Source organism: Vicia villosa, unplaced genomic scaffold, assembly GCF_029867415.1.
Source record: "Vicia villosa cultivar HV-30 ecotype Madison, WI unplaced genomic scaffold, Vvil1.0 ctg.000673F_1_1, whole genome shotgun sequence".
NCBI lineage: Eukaryota > Viridiplantae > Streptophyta > Magnoliopsida > Fabales > Fabaceae > Vicia > Vicia villosa.
Window position 1 is genome coordinate 441,910 of NW_026705299.1, and position 24,131 is coordinate 466,040.

At 34.7% G+C, this 24,131-nt stretch overlaps 1 pseudogene; it reads left to right on the forward strand.

The window, feature by feature from the left end:
• Positions 1 to 12,230: 12,230 nt before the first annotated feature.
• On the forward strand, positions 12,231 to 21,521 carry LOC131630336 (disease resistance protein Roq1-like; annotated as a pseudogene).
• Positions 21,522 to 24,131: the final 2,610 nt, after the last annotated feature.

Sequence of the window (24,131 nt, forward strand, 5' to 3'; positions counted from 1 at the left end):
CAGTTTTTCTAAAAAATATTTTCTTATTATTTTACTTCTCTCAATCGCACATGTTATTATATTAATATTATTATGAATAAAATTATATTAATTCTACAATATGTGACAGTATAAGACTAATTTTAATATTAATAAAATTTTCATTTAAAATTTTGTGGTATTATATTAATAAAATTATGAATATTTTAATTGTATGATAAATAAAATATAAAGTTATATATAACAAAATAATATTAGTAGAAAATATATTAATATGATAATATAATTGTTATATGTAACATTAATAAAATAATTTAATATATTATAATTATAAAATAAATATTAATATTATAAAATTCGATTTGAAATACCAGTGTATCGCACGGGTCAATGATCTAGTAATTTTTAATCATCATATTATGTAATTATATGATAACCTAATGAAAAGCTAAAGCCGAAGAACCTCACAAACTTCATTGACATAAGTATTTCAAGTTAAATAACAGCTAATATATTATTCTATGGTCAATAATTTGAAATATTTTGGTATGTTATATCTTGAAGACAATAAATGATTTTGATTTGTTTTTAATATTAATTTATTTTCATTCAACTGTAATATACAAACACAATATATACATATATTTGGAATGATTTAAGGCCAATTAATATTTTCATAAGTGTAACAGAAACGGTCCTATTTTGTTAATATTACTTTAAATGCCAACAATAATTGATATGTGATTTGTTTTAAGGTGTTGCTTTTAAAAAGAAATAAAAGAGAAAATATTTTCTAACTTTATAGGAAATAATTTAAAATCATCAATTATGTGAACAAACGTGAGTTATAACATGTAGTACATTAATTACAATTAATTAAATTTAACGATTAAAATAGAAAATTAATAGAAGAAAATTATGTATCTTCGATATTTTTATCTTTTTATCACATTATTAATATTTATTATTATAATACAGTATTATTTTTAACTGGTTGATAAAAAAATATATGAACCAATTTATTTCAAGTTTTCTTTGGCACATAAGGTCTACGTCTTCTTTGCCCATACATTTCATGTAGCTAAAAGCTAAAGTATATAAAATCTTCTATGTCTATATAAAAGTAAAAATTAGAAATAAATGGTATGATTAATAAAAAAATATCATACAATATTTATGCAATAAGAATTATGAAGAAAAAAAATTTAGATACAAATATAAAAGAAATAACTAATCAAATATAAATATAAATTAAATTTCAATTAATATACATTATGACGGTATATATATATATATATATATATATATATATATATATATATATATATATATATATATATATGTATATATATATAATTGCAATTAATGGTAGTATATTTTTGGCAATCATTGTTTTAATTACTACTAATATATAATATTTTGAAAAGACATTGATATAAAAAAATTAGTAATTTTTTTAAAACACTTATATAAAATATTATAGTAATTTATACTAATTTTATAAATAAAAACTAATTTTACAATAAAACTAATAACTTTTTTTAGTTTAAAATCTAAACTCTTCAAACTAATCTCAAATAGAGACATTAAAGGGATATTACTTTTCATTATATTAATACTGTAACTTTTTATATACATACATTATGTTTTTATTTTAAATCATGTACATCCTTAGAAAATATTAAGAAAGCAAAGAAAAAGAGATAGCAGCTCAGTTTTATATATATATATATATATATATATATATATATATATATATATATATATATATATATATATATATATATATATATATATATCAAGTGAGAGCATTTTATAATGAGAGATGGGAGGAATAAATATCAACCATTGGATTCATCAAGAGAGAGAAGGTAAAAGCCACATTAATGCATTAATCTTCTTTCTCTTGATGAATCTAATGGTTGATATTTCTTCCTCTCATCTCTCATTTTAAAATGCTCTCACTTGATATGCTCCTATATATATATATATATAAATATATATATATATATATAAATATATATATATATATATATATATATATATATATATATATATATATATATCATCAAATGACTATTAAATCTGTCAAACTTCTACTCAGTTGTGGCTGTTTAATTAGCTGCATTGGCAATTCTGATATCTGTGATGACATAAATCATATGAGTTAATAATTCAAAAACAAAGTTGATTATTTTTCATTAATTGAAAAAAAAAACAAACATTACCTCCACAAATACAGACACCACCATGAAATTGACAGTGCCTTTAACAGAAACATTTTAAATTAGTTTTTTAGTCAATGATGTAAAAGTAATCACCCTCTTCAAAAAGTGGTATACCTCCATAGCCAATGTCTTCAATCATATGTAGAAATTAAAGAAAGATTAAATTTAAATCATTTGTAGGAATTAGAGATAGATTAAATTTATATCATATGTGGAAATTAAAGATGTATTAAATATAAATCACAAAATTTTAATTGGTAACGGTATATAAGCAATTCATGATAGTACCAAAAAATGTCAATTGCAATTAGAAGTCTGATTGATCAATGCATATATACATTATGATATTGCATCCTATAATGTTGGTTGATGCTGTTAACATCAATATAATAGTTAAATCCTACACCTGCTACAAACCATGGAAACGACTATAAGGCGAGTGATATATAACCTTCTTTTGGAACAACTCCCTGTGTGTCCCTGTGTGTCTGCTTCCCAAGACCAAAATAGGTAGCAAGAGTAGCCATCTGCAGTGAAAGAAATTGTAATTGTGATTTAAAATTTACAAAAGCCATCACAACCTAAATGAACTAAATCAATTCCTTCATGTTACCTTCATCTTATGTGACGATTAAATTAACAAAGTAGATCGAATGATTTTCAGCACGGAAACATACATGAAAGCGAAGCAAATTAGGATCCTTCACAGCCATCTTCAATTTCTTAGTTCCAGCACCAGCGTCCTTGCGCTTCAACCGACCAAACAAAAACGAACACGAGATCGAAAAAACAATATCGGGAGAAGAAACTCACATGTTATCAACATGTTTCGCGGTGGATGAATATCGAATTGGAGGAAAAAAGAAACGTTAAATGGAGAAGAAGAGTGAAAGGAAAACTATTATTGGATCATGGAGTAGTGAGAGAGATATATGTAAACCATTACATGAGACCATTTATGTGTGTAAACCATTTGGAAAGTGGATGGCTAGAGGGAGGCAAAGAATCATAACTGCAGCATCATGAATGTGTGAGAAGTTGAATGTAGCAGAAGTTAAATGATCAAATAAGAAACTTTCGCATCCCACAATAACAGCATGTGATCAGCAGCACACAATTGGAAGGGATGATGTGGATTTTTGTGGGAAGAGAAGATGATGTGGCATAGCTAAGAGATGAGGAAATGTGTGAACTTTCTTATATGATAGATGTTCGTTGAGCCCAGTGTAAATTATATGGACTTTAGTTAATTATTTTGGAAAATGTTCTTTTCACCTTTACATGAGCATACCACACCCTTGAAAATTCGAACTTGCCCTTTGTGCGGTTGGAAATTCATCTTCGAACGCACTCAAAATTATATAAATCTTCTCTTTTCTGAGTTTTATCTCATTTTTGAAAAATATGGTCCGGAGATGCATCTTTGTATACTGTTTGGGTGTATCCGGAGATGTATCTCCGAAAACCCCGTGCACTCATTTTTGCAATTTTGTTATTCACACAACTGATTTAAATAACAACTCAGTGATATTTCTAGAGATGCATCTCCAAAAATGTCAAGCGGGAAGGTTGATAAAACACCACCATGCATTAGTTTCTTCTTCATACTAAAATAATCAACTGTTTCAAAAAAACTTTAAAAAAACTCTAAAAAAACTCTCTCATTCTCAATCATCTTTTCAACACCAAAATATCATTCTTGTATTTCATCACTTTAAAGGGAGAAAAACAAGCTGCAATTGCAGATCCAGATATATATATCATTCTTTTCATCTCTTATTCCTTGAATTAATCCATGTTTAAAGTGGAAAAAAGAACGTTGAGTTCAGAGATGCATCTCCGGACAAAGTTATTGATGGTTCGTATGTGCATCTTCTAATTGTCCTGATAGTTTGAATTTTAACATTTTTTTTATGTTATTGGTGGTAATAAATATGGTGCTCTCGGATATGTTTCTTAAAGCTGTAATGAGAGTGGATGTTAAACTGGTCGAAGTGAAGCGTGACATTAAACGGGATAAAGTGAATGATGATGTTCAACCAGAAAAATGAATGATGATATTAAATCAGATGCTCGGCCAACCATTATAGAGATAGATGTTCATACACAATTTACAAATAAAGAAGTGTCTTTTGTTCGTGAACACATGCTACAATGGGTTCGTAGAGAGGCCAAAAATTTGGGGTTTGACTTTGTAATAGGAAGGTCCGACAATTGTTTGAATAGAAGACAAACATTTGTGTTAATTCTCTATTTTTATGATTAACATTATGTTTGGTAAAACTAACTTTTGAGAACATGTTGAATAAGATGTTCCACGCAACTAATGAAGACATGTCGAGAAAGATGTTCTATGCAGAGTTCATCCGACATCGCGTCTGTTTTGTTACAGCTTGATCAGTTGGAGTTGGTTGATGTACAAATGCAAAATATTTTGGAATATTATGCAATTCGATGTGGCTCTTGAATTAAGGGATAATAGATTGTTTCTGATTTCAAGTTATTTGATTAGTTACTAAATATGGAGAATGTTTAGGAGTCTCATATTTGATATCCTATCTTCATGGAGAAGATTGGGGAAGATTTTCTAGACTGTCCTGCAGCGATTTGAAGCTCAACTATCCAAAAGATTGCTATATATAACAAGCATTAGACCTAATATTTTATGTGAACGTACAGTGTAGTGTGTTAGGGTTTGTAGAGTCTTGTCTATTTTGAGCACTCCTATATCATATTGATAAAAAAATCGTTGTTTTCATCGAGTTGTAAGTTATGTGTTCATCCATAAGATTTTAAGCATTGGATGACTGTGTTTTACAAGTGAGTCTTCTAATATTTGTAATTGTTATCACAGTTGTGATTGAGGGGGATTGAGGTGGGTCTCATACCTATGATGATATAATGAGTGCAAACATGTGAATTTTTTATTTCTATTTAATTATTGGTGTTTGCATGTCATTATCAAAGAGTTTTTCGTGCCGAGATGTTGTTCGAGAACTTTTATTTTTCAGAGTTCTGTGTTTCTCGCCTCAACCTCGGCTGGAGGCTCGCCTTGATCTTAAGATTGATTTTCTTGATTAAACTTAATCAAATGACTTCAATAATCATAATTTCACGATCCTTGATCTTAGAAGTTCATAGTTGACCAAAACTCCCAAAAGTCAAAGGCAAATCTTTAAAAGTTAACTTTTACCAGTTGAAATGCAATTTTTCCAATACCAATTGAACAAGATATTCTAGCCAAATGAATTATATGAGTGGGCTATTATGAAGTATTTGCAATCCTTGAATCATGTTTTAAGCCATAAGACCATACTTTGACTAAAAGTCAACTTCCGCATAGAATTATGTCAAAACCCTAATTAGTGTATCAGATGAATTTAGAAATTGTTGATCTTGATTTGAAGCATTTTTAAGTTTGAATATTGATGATGAGAATCACTTGAGCATATGAGAAGTTTGAGTCCCTTTGAGAATCCGAAAACCCTAATTGCCCGAGCCTTCTTGATCAGTCACCTATCTTTATGAAATAAGCAAACATATTTTTTTTTGTATTTTTTGAGGTTAACAAATGATGCATGAATGATTTCATATGATATGAATGATGATAATGATGATCACACTCTTTTAGATTCAATGCAAATGAAGTGGGATCTTAGGGTCAAAAGTTGGGGTATGACAACTTGGAATGTAGCAACTTTAAAATTTTACTACAGCTAAATATTGTAATGAGCACATAAATAAAGTAAGATTAATGGGTAGCACTCTTTTCCCTTGCAAGGGCAAGGGTTTTTAACGAGGCACCCTTAACTTTTTTATACACCGTACTATTTAGCAGGAAATTTAGAGCAAAATGCATCTATAACACATCGCCCTTTGGGCAAAAAAACTGGTTACGCCTCCATGGCCTATGTCTGCATTAAGCTGGTTACGCCTACACGGCCTATGTCCGCACAAAGACGATTACGCCTCCACGGCCTGTGTCCGTACTAAGCTGGTTACGCCTCCACGACCTATGTCTGTACTAAGCCAGTTATGCCTCCACGGCCTATGACCGTACTAAGACGCTTACGCCTCCACGACTTATGTCCGTACAAAACTGATAATGCCTCCACGACCTATGTGTACATTAAAGTTGGTTACGCCTTTGAGCATATGGTCATAATCAAGAGGGTTTAGCCTGCAGGTTACCGCTTTATTCTAAATGGTTTAGTCACTTGCACGGCCTTAGTTAGTCAGCTTGATTCATCAACGAGGCGCTACTAAGGAAAGGTGTTGACTGACCAGTTGTACTATTGGTCTAAAAGCACTTCACCTTGTTACGCATGCTTCTTTCTTGGGGAAGTCATATTGTACAAACTTAGTTGTACACTTCTAAAAAAAAATTTGTGTTTCTAAAGACACACACACAAAGTACATAAGCAATTGAAAACATAATACATTCAAAAAGGCCAAAAGGCCATAACGATTGTGCATGTCGCTAGGGGCTTAAGGGTGTTATAAAACATGTTAAAAAATGCATCCTCATGGATGCGTAACAAGGACTTTAAAATATCATGCGTCGGGTTAGTCGTCAGTCTTGGCTTCAGGAAACTCCTTGTCATTCTCGTCTCCAGTCTCGACTGCTGGAGACTCGTCATCTATGTCCACCAACTGGCCAACTCGGATAACCTTGAAGTAGTCCATGGCATTAACATTAAAATTTGGATGAAGGAATAAGGCTTGAGCTTTGGCTCTCTCGAAGGCTTTATCTCCGGCAGAAAGAATGTCAACCTGAGCTTCTTTCAAGGAAAGTTTTAAATTTTTGTTAGATTCTATAAGCTTCTGGACTTCTTGAACAACATTGGCAAGTGTTGCTTTGACATCTTCTTTCTTATTTGTCAACTTGACCAGCTGTTTATTAGTTCCCCCACCTTCTCAAACTGCCTGTTTAGATCATCATCTAGCTTGGACACCTCTTTAGACAACCGATGCTCAGCCTGATTAGATTCATCTCCATCTTTTAATAAAGTTCAAGTCATCACGACACACCTTATCAAATAGGCGCTTATATTGGCAACCAACTACTAAGGCCCAATGGGTCTCTCCTTAGCAATGTCATCACCAAAGTTGCGATGCTCGTAGAGGAATTTCAATCCATCAAAACTGATGTCCTAGAATTTGAATTGAGTAGTGGGATGATGTTGTTGGCTGCCTTGGCTAGGTTCTTGCATCAGTGCCGAAATGTCTAGATCGACGCTGCTAGCAGGCCACCCATCATGGTTTTATGTTTCTTCGTAGGAAGATGTTGAGTAGGGTTGGGGATGTCGGACCGTGTCACCGAGATCATCTGGGTCTCCTTTTCGGCATCAATTTTCTTCTTTCTGATATTTCGGGTTTGGATACCAGAGGGGTCTGATTTTAGGGTTGACTGGATGGGAGCTCGACGACCACTGGCCTCAGTCATTAGCTCCCTTTGCTCCTTAATATTTGCAGTTGTCATCTTTTCAACAAAAGTAAAATAGGAAAGCATAAGGCGAGGCAAGATGTATAAACATATACGATGTGGGGTTCGCGGAGATCATCACCTAAGTGTGTCAAGAGCTTCTCTCGGTGTAACTCGGTGAACTGACTTTTATTTTTGTAAGCAACAATGTTGCGGTAAGCATGAGTCGCCACCGACTTTTATTTTGTCCAATGTTAGGAAAGGTAAAAAGTACAGAAAAAACCCTTTTTTAAAAAGAAAACGGGCTCGGGGGGTAAGTTATGAAAAGGGAAGGTGTAAGCACCCTTTTCATCCGTAGTTATCTACGGGCTCTTAATTTTCTTAGCTCATGTTTGTTTGTTTTGAGTTGAAAAGAGGCATAAGGACTTTAGCGTAAATGCGTAGCCTTAGTTTTTCGAGATAGTATTGAAAAGATATTTTTTATTGAGCTAGGCACATTAAGAGCACTACCCTAAATAGTTGGTCTTTTTCTATACTTTTTAAAGTTCCTAGGATTTTCCATACTATATAGAAGTAGGAAATCCTTGTTTATATTGGACGTAAGGGTCATCGAAGGGTCATCGAGGTCGTTTGAAGGCAACAAGTAGAGGTACTCTTAGCAATTTCGAAGGGACGATCGTCACTTTTTCGTAGGCAACAGTCGAGGGTCATCGAGGGACTTAGTGGCGATTTTTATATTGAGGGACCTTTGCTGATGGGTACCTCTACATTTCGAGGGACATGACCTTATAATCGAAGGCAACCAAGAGGGGCGTACCCTAAGGGTGAGTGTGTGCAGCAATCACGTGTTTTGTTTCGAAACATTTTTATCTTCTAATTAGTGGTCTAGATCGAGATTAATTTCTTTCCACGCCCTAGTTTACTAACACACACAGATAAATATTGCAGGAAAGTAAAAGCAGGAATATAGAGTCCTAACTATTACAGGGCTTCAGGGAGGGGTTTACAATAATTAGAGGTGCAGAAAAGAAAACGTGCTAGAAAATAAATCTACGCTATTACAATTGATACCTATACAATTTCCTAAGAAAATAAAATAGCGGAAAGATAATAATAGTCAGAAACAAATGCTTTAGTGTTAGTATTTTTTAGAAGAAAATGTTAGTAGTGATTGTTGATTATTGTTAGTCAAGAATGAGGATGAGAGGTGCCCTATTTATATACTGAGAATTAGGTTAAAACCACTCCTAAAAAGGAAATGATCCAACCCAAAAGCCCATGGACCTTTCTTGGTGACCAAGATTAAGAACCTGGACGTACTTGTGTCCAGGTGCGTTACGTCCAGGTGCAAAAAAAGATAAAAAATAGTTTAAAAAACATAGAAATGCACCAAGTGGGAATTGAACCCGTGACATTCTGTTTGAAAGCCTTTCATTCTTACCAATTGTGCTATGTTATTTATTTGAAATAAAAAGCCAATTGAAAGTATATGAAGCATCAGCCAACATTTTCTATTTATTAAAATATAAGCAATTTAAGAGTAAACTACTATATTTTATAATAGACTTTAAATCGAATATTTATAAAATTCAGGATGTCAAATGAAAATGAACCCAAGATTTTATAAAAATCCAATTTTGAAAATAATTTCGAAAATTTTGTCACTAAAAAGTGTGGGCAAATTTTTGGGTACAACACTCGGTCATCAGACATTTCTATTATGTTCTTGATTTTTTGCAGCTGAAAGGAGTCTAAAATAGAGAGCGCTTGAATCTTATTGGCTGTCAATTTGTCATAATAAAATCCATACACAGGTACCGGGTTCGTCGTCCAGTAAAAAGGGAAATGTCGACTACCATCTAAGGCATACAAGACACCAAGGCATCTACTTCACTCTTAACTCGGATAAACTGGTCTTGAAAGCCTTTATAATTAGAAGTGTAGGCTCGGAGAAAGATCCTACCCGGGGCTCCGTTGAGGGTCACCTAGATGCCCTTGTCGGCTCCTCAAAGAAAAATAAAAAGAGACCTAGAGTAGGATCACTATTTAGGAATCCACGGATAGCTTCGAAAGCTTTAATAAATCCCCAGCTGTTTGGATGTAACTGGACTGGGGCTATGTTCAGGGTGGTAAAAAGGCCGGCTTCGACGTTAGTAAAAGGGATTTGTATCTTAAAATCGTCAAGGACTCCGAGATAAAAATAGAAGAATTTTTTGCCTTTTGGAAGAAAAAAGGCAAACCATCTCACCCTCCTCATTGATTTCTAAAATCACGTCTTCTTCACTTCCAATTGAGGAGACGTCCCTACTAGTATGAAGTTTTTCTATGTCACTATAGTCAACTGTGTTGTTCTTGTAGAATCAATACCCCTGACTCTACAAAGGATCATTTCATCTTTGTTAAGACTTCTATGGAACCTGATGATTCAGATTCTGAGTCAAAATTACTAAAAGAATCATAGAGGGCTCCATACACCTCTTGAATGATATGGGAGAAGTCGGTTCGCCCTACGACTCCATGTATTACATCCAGGGAGCTCTTCTCTCTTTATTATTGCGGGGAACAAACACAATCCCCTACTCGTCACACTCTCTAATTATGACCATTATTACAAAAGTATAAAGCATAAATTGATAAAAACGTTACCTGGAAAAGTGTTTGAATGAAGGAAGATCCCTTTGAAGATTCTTCAAGCAGAAATTACTTGTAGATGGAAATGGAAGGACGAAGAAAGGGGATTGAAACATTTAAAGTGTTAAAGACTTAGGCTATAGCTATAAAGTAGAGTTATGGAGGAATGACGTGACTTGATGGATCTTGAAAACTCACCAACACACGCTAGGGTCACGATGACCATTGGATTATAAAAGTCCGGCCACCCAAGTTGGCTCAAGAATTCTAAAGGTTTTCTCTGGACCGAACATTTTTCCCCTACGAATACAGAAGGTATCGTCTCTAGAGGAACCACCTCCAACACCTACGTGTCAGTATCTCCAATGTGTGAGGAAGCATAACTTATATTATCCCCACTAGATAAATCCATGAACTTCACGTTTGTGTTTCCTAAGGTTGCCATGGCTAATGAAAATAATGGGGACAACAATATTGGAATAGAGAGAAATAGAGGTGAAATAAAGATAGAGAAATATTACCTTAGAGCGAATGCAACAATGGAATGCAAAATAGAAAAGACAAATGAACAAATCAAAGTGTCTATTGAACTCGAGGAAGAATCGAACGAAAATTATGAGAGGTAGAGCAATTGAGAAAGAAGTCAAGAAAATCATTCGTGATAAAGGACCACCTTTATATAAGAAGAGGAAGAGGACGAATATACGGTCTAAAACAAAAGAAAGCTCTGAAGATGAAATCAACAGTAGAGATTAACCTCAAGATCACAACAAAACTTGAGTGCTCTAAACGACAATGCCTCTCCTTACCCTAGGGACCTTAAGCCACATGTAGGAGTAACATTTCGAAATGTTTCAACAACAATACATGCATTTAATGCGCATGTTCTCGAAGCCACCTGTTCCCACTCATCATACTTTTCTGCTTCCATTTCCGTAAACAGAAGGTTTGCCTAGAAAAAACAAGACAAAAATAAAGAGAGACCTAAAAATATCAATATTTGCTTCATTAAGTAACAAAACATATGTTATTATTTTTGAAGTAATAAATCGAGATCTAAATTCCAACAAATTAGTATTAGAGGGACGAGTTATGATTTAAAATTAATACTCCATATGTTTCACAATGAGTGTCGTTTTAGCAAATAAATTTGTTTCAAAAACGAATGCCATTTTAAAATTTTAATGTAGTAATGATTACTATTTTTACAATTTTATCCTTCAATTATTACTTTATACTCTACTTTAAATATATTTATAAGGTTATTTTAGTAAGAATAAAATATTTCATGACAAAATTATTACATTTTTTAATTTGTATTTAAAAAACTTAAAGAAGACTCATTTTGAAACTGAGGGAGTAATAAAAAAAGGGAAAATACCTTTTTTTCGTCCTTTAACTTTGGTTCGGGGTCCATTATGGTCCCTTAAGTTTTAAAAAGTTCAAATCAATCCTTTAAGTCTTAAAAACGGAGCACGTTTATCCTTCCGTCTATCTCCGTCAGTGAGGGTTCAAATTAAGTGTATATGTGGCATGATTGATGTCTTACGTGACATTTAAATGTTATATTCTTAACATTTGTGAACAAAGTCCTCATTCTTAGCATTTGAAGAAATATCTTTTGCAATGATAAACCTGGCGCAGTGAAGAACGTTGCAGGAGAACATCATCGTACAGTGAGGAACATTGAAGTCCAACCTTGAAACATTTGCAAATAGGTTAGAAACTTCGTGATATGTATCAGTTCTGATTGTGGTAGAAATTGGGGTTTTTGCATGATTTCAGTTTTAGAAATTAGGATCATAAGTGGAAAAATTAAGGAATCATAATGGATCCCGAACCAAAATTAAAGTGAAAAAAATATTTTTCCTAAAAAAAATTTATAGTAAGTTCGAGAAAATTGAGAATAAAAAATCAGCTAATCCAATTTAGTATTTGCGATAAGAAACTTCGATTCAAATTACTGACTGAAAACACTTCACTGCGTTTTCACTTGTTGCTTGACTTGACTCAACCATAAAAAGAATGAATCCACTACACACGACGACGACGTATCATGACAAATCAACGATCTTCCTTCACCTACGACGTTTTCATAACCTTCTCCGGCGACGATACTCGTTACGGTTTCGCCGGCAATCTCTGGAAATCTCTCAGTAACAGAGGAATCCACACATTCATCGATGACCACGAAGAGCACCTTTCCAAAGGAAACGAAATCGAATCAACACTTCTGAATGTGATCAATGAGTCAAGAATTGCCATTATTGTGTTTTCTAACCATTATGCTTTTTCATCCTTTTGCTTGGAACTTCTTGTCTTTATCCTTGACAGTTTTCTCTTGAATCATCGGTTTATTTTCCCTGTTTTTTACGATGTCGATCCTGCTGTTGTAAGGTATCAAAGTGGAATTTATGGTGAAGCTTTTTCAAAGCATGAGAAGAAATTGAAAGATAACAAAGAGAAAGTTAGGAAATGGAGGAACGCTTTATATCAAGTAGCTAATTTGTCTGGATTTCATTTCAAATATGGGTAGGTAACTTTCCTCACCAATATTGTTTCTACATATATGCTATATTTGAATTTCATTTATCCGTTTATCATCAAGAGAGTTAGAAATATCCTAATCAGAACTATACTTTTTAATTTTGCAATGATAAGATTGTTTAATTGCATGTTTAACCAATTTAGATGTGTGCGAGATTTTGTCTTAAAAAATGTATAAGATGCGTAAAGAAAAAACAATTCTATTTTAAATATTTGTCTAAATTGTTTGACATGTATTGTTGCATGAGTGTCAAACGGGTGTATCACACCGATTTAAAGAGTCTTGGAGCAAATAACATAGATAATTTATTTGGGGACACTTGTCTGACTTTTCTGACATGTGTCGTACGGGTGTCATACAAGTGTCGGACACCGCTGTTAGAACTTGAAATCACTTGGTTGGTGATAAATGGAATAATTGAGTGTGGAGAGGGAGAGAGTGAGATAGATAATTAGAGAGAGAATAATTGAGGTTGAGAATTTTGATTATCATTACTATCATACATTATACCTCAAAGGTATATTTACAAATACAAATGGATTGAGACACAAGCAACAATAGAAAATAACAGAAAAAACTGAAATTGCGTACCTGTAACCAGTTACAACTGTTTCTAAAACTAAATTCAATACAGTGGTGACCAGTTACCAAAACGCAGTAATTAGTTACACACCTGATACAACACCCAAAAATATAGCACAATGTAACCGTTACCAAAATGCAATAACTGGTCACAACACTTAGATTATTGGTTTTTCCACAACAACCGCGACACGCCTACTCTTAGAGGTCTCCGTACTTCATAGGTAATAAGTCCTTTTGGTCCTTAATTGTACGAGAAGTTATTATAGTTGTACTTTAATGTATTAAAATTATAAAATTATACCTAAATAAGTTATTTGTTAGTCATTTTGGTAATGAAATGTATTGGCGACTCAATTAAGTTCTTGAATGTGGTTTTGGTTAGTTAAGTCCATAAAAATACAAATAAAATGAACACTTGAAGATGTGTTTGCAATTTCAATACATTCAAAACCTGTAGTGAACATGACACATTCAGGTATTAAAATGAATGTCACAGGTAGGTTCTTATGAGTTTAGAAACCAATTCTAAGGTGGATTGCATTGATTGGTTTAGAGTTTGAGCATCATAACTTTGCTCTGAATTATTGTTTACATTTGAAGAGATTAAAATGCTTGTATGTAAATAAGTATAAGCTTGAATGCATGCTTATAATATCTTTGATTTAGCAGGGATGGATATGAATTTGAGTTTATTGAGAGGATTGTGGAAGAAGTCTCCAGTAAGTTTGATCTTGTTCCTGTACATATTGCTAATTACACGGTCGGATTGGAGTCTCAATTGGAAGAAGTGTGTTCACTGTTAGAGTTGGGATCAAAACAAGTCCTTACAGTGGGGATCTATGGGGTTGGCGGAATAGGTAAAACAGTACTTGCTCGAGCTGTTTATAATAAGATTGGAGACCAATTTGAAGCTTTATGTTTTCTTGCCAATGTTAGTGAGAATTCAAATTTGCATGGACTAGTGCACCTCCAGAATAGGCTTCTTTTAGAAATGGTTGGATTGAAAGATTTTCAGTCAGGAAGTGCTAGTAAAGGAGTTTCAGTAGTAAAGTATAGGCTCCGTCGAAAAAAAGTTCTTCTTATCCTTGATGATGTTGACACACTTGAGCAACTAGAGACCTTGGTTGGAGGACTTGATTGGTTTGGTCCTGGTAGCAGAGTTATCATTACAACACGGGACAAACATTTGCTAGCATTTCACGGGTTTGAAAGAAGATATGAGGTACAGGAGTTGAATCACGTAGACGCTCTTGAGTTGCTTAGCCACAGGGTTTTTAAACAAAGTATTGTTGATCCAAGTTACACAGAACTTTTAAGCCGAGTAGTAACGTATGTGTCATACCCCAAATTTGTCCTACCCTTTAATTTCTAACTGGCTTTAGCTTCACATGTCATCTGCATATCTCCATTAGGCCATTAACATGACTTTTCATTCATTCATCAAATAAAACATCCAAAAAAAGGCATGGGATCAAGGATTTGGAAGCGTAAGGTTTCGTAATGAGGTTGATGCGTACACAACTAATAAGATATGGTATTTCTGGTTCTACAAGCAGTAAGGTGTATGATTCGAGCTTTATCTTCATCAAAGGATTCCCCGAGGCATCAGGTTAAAGTTGTTTATTGAGGAAGTATTTTGTGAAGGCGTGATATTTGACTTGAAGATTCATTACAATCAAGGCATCATAAGTCTTTCAAATTGCTGGGTTGCTTGAAGTGCAAGTTACTTGTGTTTTAGGTATTAAAGTTGGATTTTTTCTTAAGAATGCAAGTTGGATTTCATTGAAAGTTGATAAGATATTCATTCAAGCGATTATTTGATGTTGTGAATTCAAAATGCCAAAGATTCGTTGATGGCGTCCAAGTTTTAAACGCACTTTAGTTCATATCATCAAGAATTACTGAAAGAATTATTCATGGGGATTGATCAGAATAAAGTTAGAGCCCATCACAAGAGGTTATTCATGTCAAAATACACATTTCCATTCAAAAGCCCATGTCTCCATTCAATACAAAAAATATTCATTACAAATATTACGAAAAGTCCATTCCAAATACATGTCCCTGCCATTACACCAAAGATATATTCCACCATTCCACTCCTATCACAGTACCATTACATACTACAAAAAATAAATCATTACATCATAAAGTTTAGTTTTCTCTAAAGCTTCATCATGACTCCGATCTTTCAAGTTTTGCTCCGCCAGTTTCCATGATTTCTATCTTGCGGTCTCTTTCTCGAATCTTCAAACCATAACCATGCTCCCGAATCATGCCAATTCCATAAACCTGCAGAGTCGAATCACATCAGTTCAAAACCATTCAGTCACAACCACAAATACATAAGCATTTGTTCGCCATCAAAATACAATGAAAAATAAGCATAGCATACACTCAAAATCAATGCACATGCCTACATTAAAGTCAAACAGTCACCTTACCATACCATCACTGATCAACTTACCACGACTTGCAGCGGTACGCGTCCATACTTGCCACACTACCATAACCTGCCGCATAAAATAAACAAGCTCAGAATATCCTCATCACATCATGAATAAATTGTTCTGTCATAAGAAAACAAAACAGTTCCGGTTCAGCATCAGTATAAGCCATAAACCATAAATTCACACCACCATTAAACATACAAATAAACCAAAACAGGATGCATACATACACAATTCTGAATCCCTATACACAACCATCTCTAACCTATAAAAATCTAACCTTTTTCAACAATCAGACCTCACAAAAATCCTCATTCATCATACATCCAGTATCAGAACCATACACACATTGCAATGCAACAAAAGAAATCCATAACATTCATATAACCGTATCGCACAACCTGCTGCACCATTCAAAACTAACAGTTTCACTAACTGAATTTCACACTAGTCCTAACCATTAACAACCATGTTCAATACTAGTCCAAACCAAACCAAAATCCAGCCATTCAAACAATACAAACACATCCCTGCAAACAAAGAAAAATGCCCATACAATCAGAAATAAGTTCAAAAAACACACTGCAGCACTGCATCAAGTTAACACCGAGTCGCATTACGAATTTCCACACCATAGTTTACTAACCTTTTTGCCAATAAATTCCATGCTAGCATTCAGCATTCCAGTTCAAACTCGAGCTTAGTTCGCAGTCGAGTCAGATCCATCTGAAAAGCCATTTCCAAAACCATCAAAACCAAACCTGCATAAACATACATATACAAATTCAGAAACTTATATCAATTACGAATCAAAGGCTAAACTCATATCATGACTGCTGAACATTTACTAACAGGATAAACTAGCTATTTCTAACTTCCAACCACCCATAATAGATTTTCATAACTACCCTACTACATACTAACTACCTCCTAACAGTCCCTTAACTGTTTCAACCATATCCTAATAAGTTCCTAACTAACTTTGAATTACCCTCTAACCACTTTCTAACTTTCAACTAACCTGCTAACAGAATGTAACTAACTTTGTTACAATTCTAACTTCCTATAACTGAATCCATACCCACATAACTAACTCCCAAAAACCTCTCAATCCAAACCCTCCAATCCCCTAACTGATTCCATAATCCAATGGCTGAAAATCACTCTCCTCTAACTGACTCAATCTCAACCTCTAACTGAATCTCTTCATCCCTCAATCTCTATATAACAGATCCACTTTCATCCTCAACCTCTCTCTCTAATCTTCACGCATCCATCTTCAACAGATCCACCATCTTCACCTCTTCTCTATCCACGCTCACTTCCATTTTCACCATTCATCATCACTCCACTCTGAATCCTCTTCTTCTCCCTCTCATTTCTTTCTGTAATCACCAAAACCTACACTCAGAGCTCTCACCTTCAATCTCCATTAAAGCTTCTCATTGAAGCTTTAATGGAGTGGACTTGACCGCCATCAATTCCCAATCTCTCAACCTCATATGTTCAGTTCCACTCTCAGCATCACTCAATCTCCCTTCGCTGAGTTTATTTCTCAGCTTCAATCCCTCACGTTATTCAACAGTGGACTCATTCACAAAAATTCAAAAAGGTAGAAAGAAACGAGAGACCAGGAAAAGTCGCAAATCCAGAAAACAAAAAGAAGCAGAAGGAGAAGAAGAAGAGGTTATCTGAGAAAAGAACTCGAGAAATTACCTGACTCACGTTTATTTTGCGTAGCCGCTAGATCCTCACCTCTGGTTCGCTCGTTCAACTCATCCAACGATCAGCGCTTCAGAATCACGTCGTGTTTTTGCAAATCGCTGATGATCGGAACTTAGGGTTCGATTTTCCCCTTTGTTGATCTACGACATTAGAGTGTTATTTTTGTGAAATTGAGGACAGAACGGGGTTAGCAAGAGGAGAGTCGGCTTTGGTTTCGTCTTGATACTCACGGTGGAGGACGGCGAATCTTCATCGGAGCAAATCATTCTCCGGCCGCCGCACTGTTACGCAAGGATGATAGAGTCGAATCGGAGAGAAGATGAAATCAGAATCGTGAGGGATGAGAGGCTGAGAGGTGAAAGCAAAATGGAGAGGAAGACTTCGCCGTCGCCGTCACGTCTGTGAGGGAGGCGCCGCACACAAGCTTACACGAAGAAGAGAGGAAGGAGATCTCAAGGGTCACAAACACAGGTTAGCCCTAATCCCCTTTCTATCTTATAATTTTATTTTTACCATATAGTTTTAGCTGAATCAATTTGAATTTAATTGAGATTTAATCTGAGCATTAATTAGCCTAAGGTTTGAATTAACGTGAGTTTAATGTGATTGCTTGAAGATTGGACTCAAAAGTCTGAAAACCGAAACAAAGCCATTGTTGGGCCTGTCACGAATTGGCAATGCTGAATGCACACCCCCCATGTGGCCCGTATTTTTGACAATTCTGAGACTCAACAAAAACAAATCCCTTGGGCCTTCACACGATTTACTGTGTGCACCACCCCTTGAGCCCATTACTTTTTTGCTGCCACAATTGAACAAAAAAATACAACTCTGGGCCAGGTTTTGTTTGGGCCCTGCGCCCTACTGCTATTGCACCACTCCGATTCAGTTTACACCCCCTAGCACATCAAAATTAGTAGATTTTAGTTTTTCTTACTTAATTTTTTTAGGTGATAAAGAGGACATATAATAAAATCAATAAAACCTTTTAACATTTTGTTAGATTTTTAGGCTAATTTTGACATTTAAATTCCTTTATAAAAACTCACAAAAATAAATAGATTCTTTTGAACTCATTTCCTTCATAAAAACCATATAAAAAATAATAGTACTTTTAATTCACTTTTGTGCTATATTTTGACTCGTTCTTTTTCATGCTATTTTCAATATTCTACTTAGCGCTTTATTTTTCATGCTTCTTTTATTCCTAACCTTAGGTAGAAACCATGATAACATTAGGTAGAAATTCCCTTCATACTTAGGCTAGTTTCTTTTCCTTTTCAACTTAAAACATCTAAAAATATCCAAATAAAATCCCCATAAAAAATACAAAGAAAACACTTAAAACACTAATAATCAAAGTGAAAATTCTTAAAAAGGGAATGGAAGCTTGAACGTCCCTTGCTTTAGGGAATGTTCGAGTGCTTGGATCTCCCTTGCTTTAGGGAACCATTCGGGCGTAAGTTCCCAAATTCTAAAAAACACAAACCATAGAGTAACTCGAGTTTCCCTTGCTTTAGGGATTTCCTCGAAACGCTCAAACTCTCTCTCTTCTCTCTCCTTTCTTAAGGGCATTGTTATCTCCGCTCCATTGCATCCTAGGCTGTCCCGTTATGCAAAAGCGCGAGCGTTAACTCCGCCCAACTAAAAAACACAAAAACAAACAAAACTATAGAGCCGAACTACGGCGCTCTGATTCCTGAAAGGGATACGTAGGCATCAAGTCGCGGGGCTTGAACGAGCACATTTGTAAATATTCCTTCTTTTCCCCGTATTTCTTTTGCATTCATTCACATTTACGTTTAGACATAGTACACACCCTTTAGATAGAAACAAACATAGGTGGATACCATCGAGTACGATGAGCGCGAGGGGTGCTAGTACCTTCCCCTTGCGTAACCGACTCCCGTACCTTGATTCTCTGGTCGCAAGACCCTGTTCCTTCCTTTGTTAGGTTTTCTGATATTCCTTTCCCTTATGGGATAAATATATTGGTGGCGACTCTGTTCATTTTTCGCGAGCGTGCGACAGTATGCTTCCGGGATTCCATTGGCCTTGGAAGTAATAGGTTCCAACTTGTTTGGAAAAAGTGTTGACCAATGGAAACATACATTAGATCGGTTTGAACGAAATCCTCCCAACGAAATCCGTAATATTCTTAGAATAAGCTTTGATGATTTGGATCAAGAGGAGAAGAACGTTTTTCTTGATATCACTTGTTGCTTCAAAGGATATGAATTGACAGATGTTGAAGATATTCTCCATGCTCGTTATGGTCAAGACATGAAATATCATATCGGAGCGTTGATTGACAAGTCTCTCATACATATCAGTTTGGATGGTAAGGTGACACCACATCCCTTGATAGAGAGAACAGGTAAAGAAATTGTCCATGACGAATCACCAAGCGATCCTGGGAGACGTAGTAGATTATGGTTCCGAGAAGATATAGTTCAAGTCCTAAAAAATAATAAGGTAAGACTGTCAAAGGTGGTTCATGTTTTATGTCTAACCTTTATTGATCTCTATTCACTCTTATATATTCTCATGTTACAATTGTTGAAGTCTTACACATATATGTGTACTGTAGGGAACTAGTAATATTGAAATCATACATCTAGATTCCCTCTTAATTGAAAATGAAGAAGCAATTGAATGGGATGGAGAGGCCTCTGAGGAGATGCCAAACCTCAGAATACTTATTATTTGAAAATGTCATTTCTCCAAAGCTCCCAAGTATCTTCCAGACAGTTTAAAGGTATTGGAATGGTGGAGATATCCTTCAGAGGAGTTACCATCTGATTTTGATTCAAAGAAACTTGTTATATGCAAGCTACCAAACATGGGCTTCATGTCATCCGATCTAACTGAGTTTTTACAGGCAAGTATAGATTTTTCCCTTAGTTTTTTATGTTCAAGATTATTCATTTGATTATTGTTTATTTCTTTCAATTCATATGTTTGAGAGCTTTAAATTTTGACTAGTCAGTTTATTACAGACATGATGTGTCTGATGTCCCAAATTTTGGTCTTCTAAATTTGCATTGTTTGATGTATGAATTGGAACAAACATAACTAGTTTCAAGTGTTCTCAGCACTTTTCTAGATGCAGACATGCTGTAGAAGTTTATTTTCATTTTTCTTTTCTTCTCTTCTTATGGAATCTTCTGAAAGCATCTTCTACACAAATACAATTAGTTAAATCATTCAAATTCTAAACCTGACTGAAGTTAAAAGCTCTTGATACCTTGCAGATTTCGCATGGTGTTCCTGATGTTTCACAGACTTTAGACAAAATTGCTAGAGTTATGTTGCAGATTTCACATGGGGATTTTCAAACCGAGACGGCATGGAGACTAGTTGGCTTTATGTCAAGTGTAGTTGGCCTGTCATGTTATGCTCTAAGCCCTTCTTTCGATCGATTAATTGGAAGGTGGAAACCTTTCAAGTTCTTTCTTTATGGTCTCTTGTCCTTAGCTATTTTGATAAGCATAATGTTTGCAAAGCATTCATCACTTCCCACAAGACATTTTCAACTCAAAACTTACTCGAGCTTTGCGGTTTTGATGATCATCTCAGTATACTCATTCTTCTACGACAAAGCTGTGGATGGAAAACCTGAAACACTGAGTATAGTTTCAAACGCTGCGTTTGCGTTAGTGTCATTAAGCTTGCACAAACTGATTAAGTTTAGGGTTGAGATTGGTATGTTCTCTTATTTCTTAGGTTGCTTTGCAGTTCAACTGTTAACCATCAACTGGATGTTGATTTTTGTTGCAATATTCTTTGGCTGCCCGCTTTTTGTTATGCATTCCTCTATGAATTCCCGGCCAGAGGTAGCTACTGAAATTCCTCTATGAATTCCAATCATTCTAATTATACTCCATTTCGATCTGTTGCTGATAATAGTTACTGTGTTAATCTACCAATATATCGGTTCTATTATTTTCCTTTTATTTTTCTGTTTTTCAGATATATAGTCTGTACAGTGATTCCAGAGGTATTTAGTAAAACAGTAACTAACCTGTCTGTTTTTATTTATTAAATATTATGGTCATATGATCATAGACAAGCTTCTAGGAAGTCTGTGTGTGATTTTATTTTCATTTTTTTGCTATTTAATTTTGGTAAGACTATAATGTATTTAAACATTCCGATTGGTTACTCTTTTTTTTTTCATTCGTTTCTGCCACAGTATTCATATCATAGCAACCTTTATAGCTACTCTTTGCTCATCGTCACAAGATCATTCGATTCCTTAATTGCTACGACTATGTTACCTCACATTGATTCAATATTCGCTCTTATTATCTTAGATCATTCCATATCAGCTTTCAACATCGGCACACATCCTTAAATCATCCCTTTCAGCTTTCACCAGTTTTCCTTTGTTAAACAATTCCATCTTCTCTTTACAACACGTGCTCTTCTAGCTTTCAAAGTCTCAATCTCAGTTTTTATGTCATTGATTCTCTCTTGATCATCCTTAACCTTACTCATCTCATCCATCAACCACCACAATTTAATGGACAAAAGTTTCAAGTTCAGTCATCTCTTTCTCGTCTTTCCATAGTTCAACACTTGCTGAATCTTGTTTAACTTATGCATTGCAGTAGTCCAATTTCCGCTGAATCTTGTTTAATAATGGAAATTTCTTTTCCCACCTTTATGTCTTCTCACAAATCCTTGGTGAAAACTTAAAAATGTCACTAGAGTTCAGATATGCATCTTCAAACGCACTCATTTCCCATTATACTTAATTTTAGTTCAGAGATGTATTTTCAAATTTATATCTAATATACTTCGGAGATGTATATTCAAAAAAATGTTTAATACTTCAAATGAAAAACTGAAATAGAGACAGTAGGGGAAATTTATAATTGATAATCATAACAACTTGACATTAAACTAAAACAAACAACATTACATAGATAATTGATAATCGAAAAATTAACATTGCACATCGTTATAAACGGGTAGTTTTTGACGTTGCAACATGTTGATAATTTCTTCGACGGATCTTGCAATCTTCGCATCCACTTTAATCGGACCTTTTGTTTCATATTGGCAAAAAATACTTCACATAACCTCTAAATCTGCATCCGTCTTCAGTTCGAAGTTGGTGAACTGTATCTTTTCGTTGCTGTCAAGTGAGGGTGAACGATACTCGAGCTTGACAACGTGTCGATTTTCTGAATATTGCAAGAGCGTATTCAGTTTGGATATCATGTCAGCGTGAGTTATGTCCTAGTAAACCCTAAATTAAAGTGGCGGCTTCTCACCATTGAAATACACAAATGCAAGGTGAGGGTATGTATTCATTTTCTGATATTAGGTGTTTTGTAGAAAAAATGGGATGAGAGACACCTTATTTATACACGGATTTGATCACTTTGGACCTTAGAAACCTTATCATATCATTATAACATTTTTTGGAGATGCATATCCGGATAAACCTTATTATAAAAAAAGAGTTTATTCGGATATGCACATCCGAAAAGTTTCCTTATTTTTTAAAAATTAAAATGGGGTTTATCCAGATATGCATATCCGAAATAAACCCTGAACTAAAACGAATCTAGAAACTTAGAAAATATAAATAGAAGTTGTAAATCATAAAATGTGTTAACAAAAACGGTTAATATTTATGCCATAGTTAGTGAATATATATTACTTATGTATTAAATTGTACCAAGATTACATCGTTGATGACAATATATTCAAAAAGTGTGTCGATTACAATCTAAAATGCATCACCGCATAAATCTACGACTGGTTCCGCCTTTGACTTTTTCTTATTTGATTCTCTTTCAAGCTCGCTAGGGATGGAAGACAGACCCAAACCCACGGGACCCACCTGAATCCGAGTTGATTGGGTTTGGGTTCAGGTGCGGGTTTGGATAGTATGAAACCCGCGCCCGAAACCTGAAATCACACCCGCTTATATATATATATATATATATATATATATATATATATATATATATATAGGAAAGTTGTAAGAAAATTGTAGAAAAATGTATTTTATGTATTTTGATGCGGGTTCGGGTTTGGGTGAAAAAATCCAAACCCAACGGGTGTGGGCGTGAGTGTTATTTTGCCACCTGAATAGTCTTTGGGTTTGAGTTCGGGTTCGATTGTGATTTCAGGTGCGGGTTTGGGTAGTGCGAAACCCGCGTCCAACCCGACCCATTGTAATCCCTAAAGCTCGCTTAATTTGGTGAGCTCTTCCATCCTTTCAGAAATTGATCGGCCAAATTTCTACTTCTTTTGTTGAATGTGTTGTTCACTCCAACGATGTACCATCCTCCTTAATAGTTATAATCTACTCAATGTGTTTGTGCATAAACAACGACATTTCTTCAATAAAGATTATTTTCGGCTTCTGCGGTGAAGGAAGAAGGTGGTTTGCTAATGCGAGCACCCTTGTAAACACATTTTTGAGATTTTGGAGTTGGAGAATCCAGGAAATGTGAATCAACATGTTCAAAGTATGAAGGAGACCGCTTTGTTGAATTGTCATCTTGTGTGGGTTTAACCTTTTTAGGGGCATCTTTGGT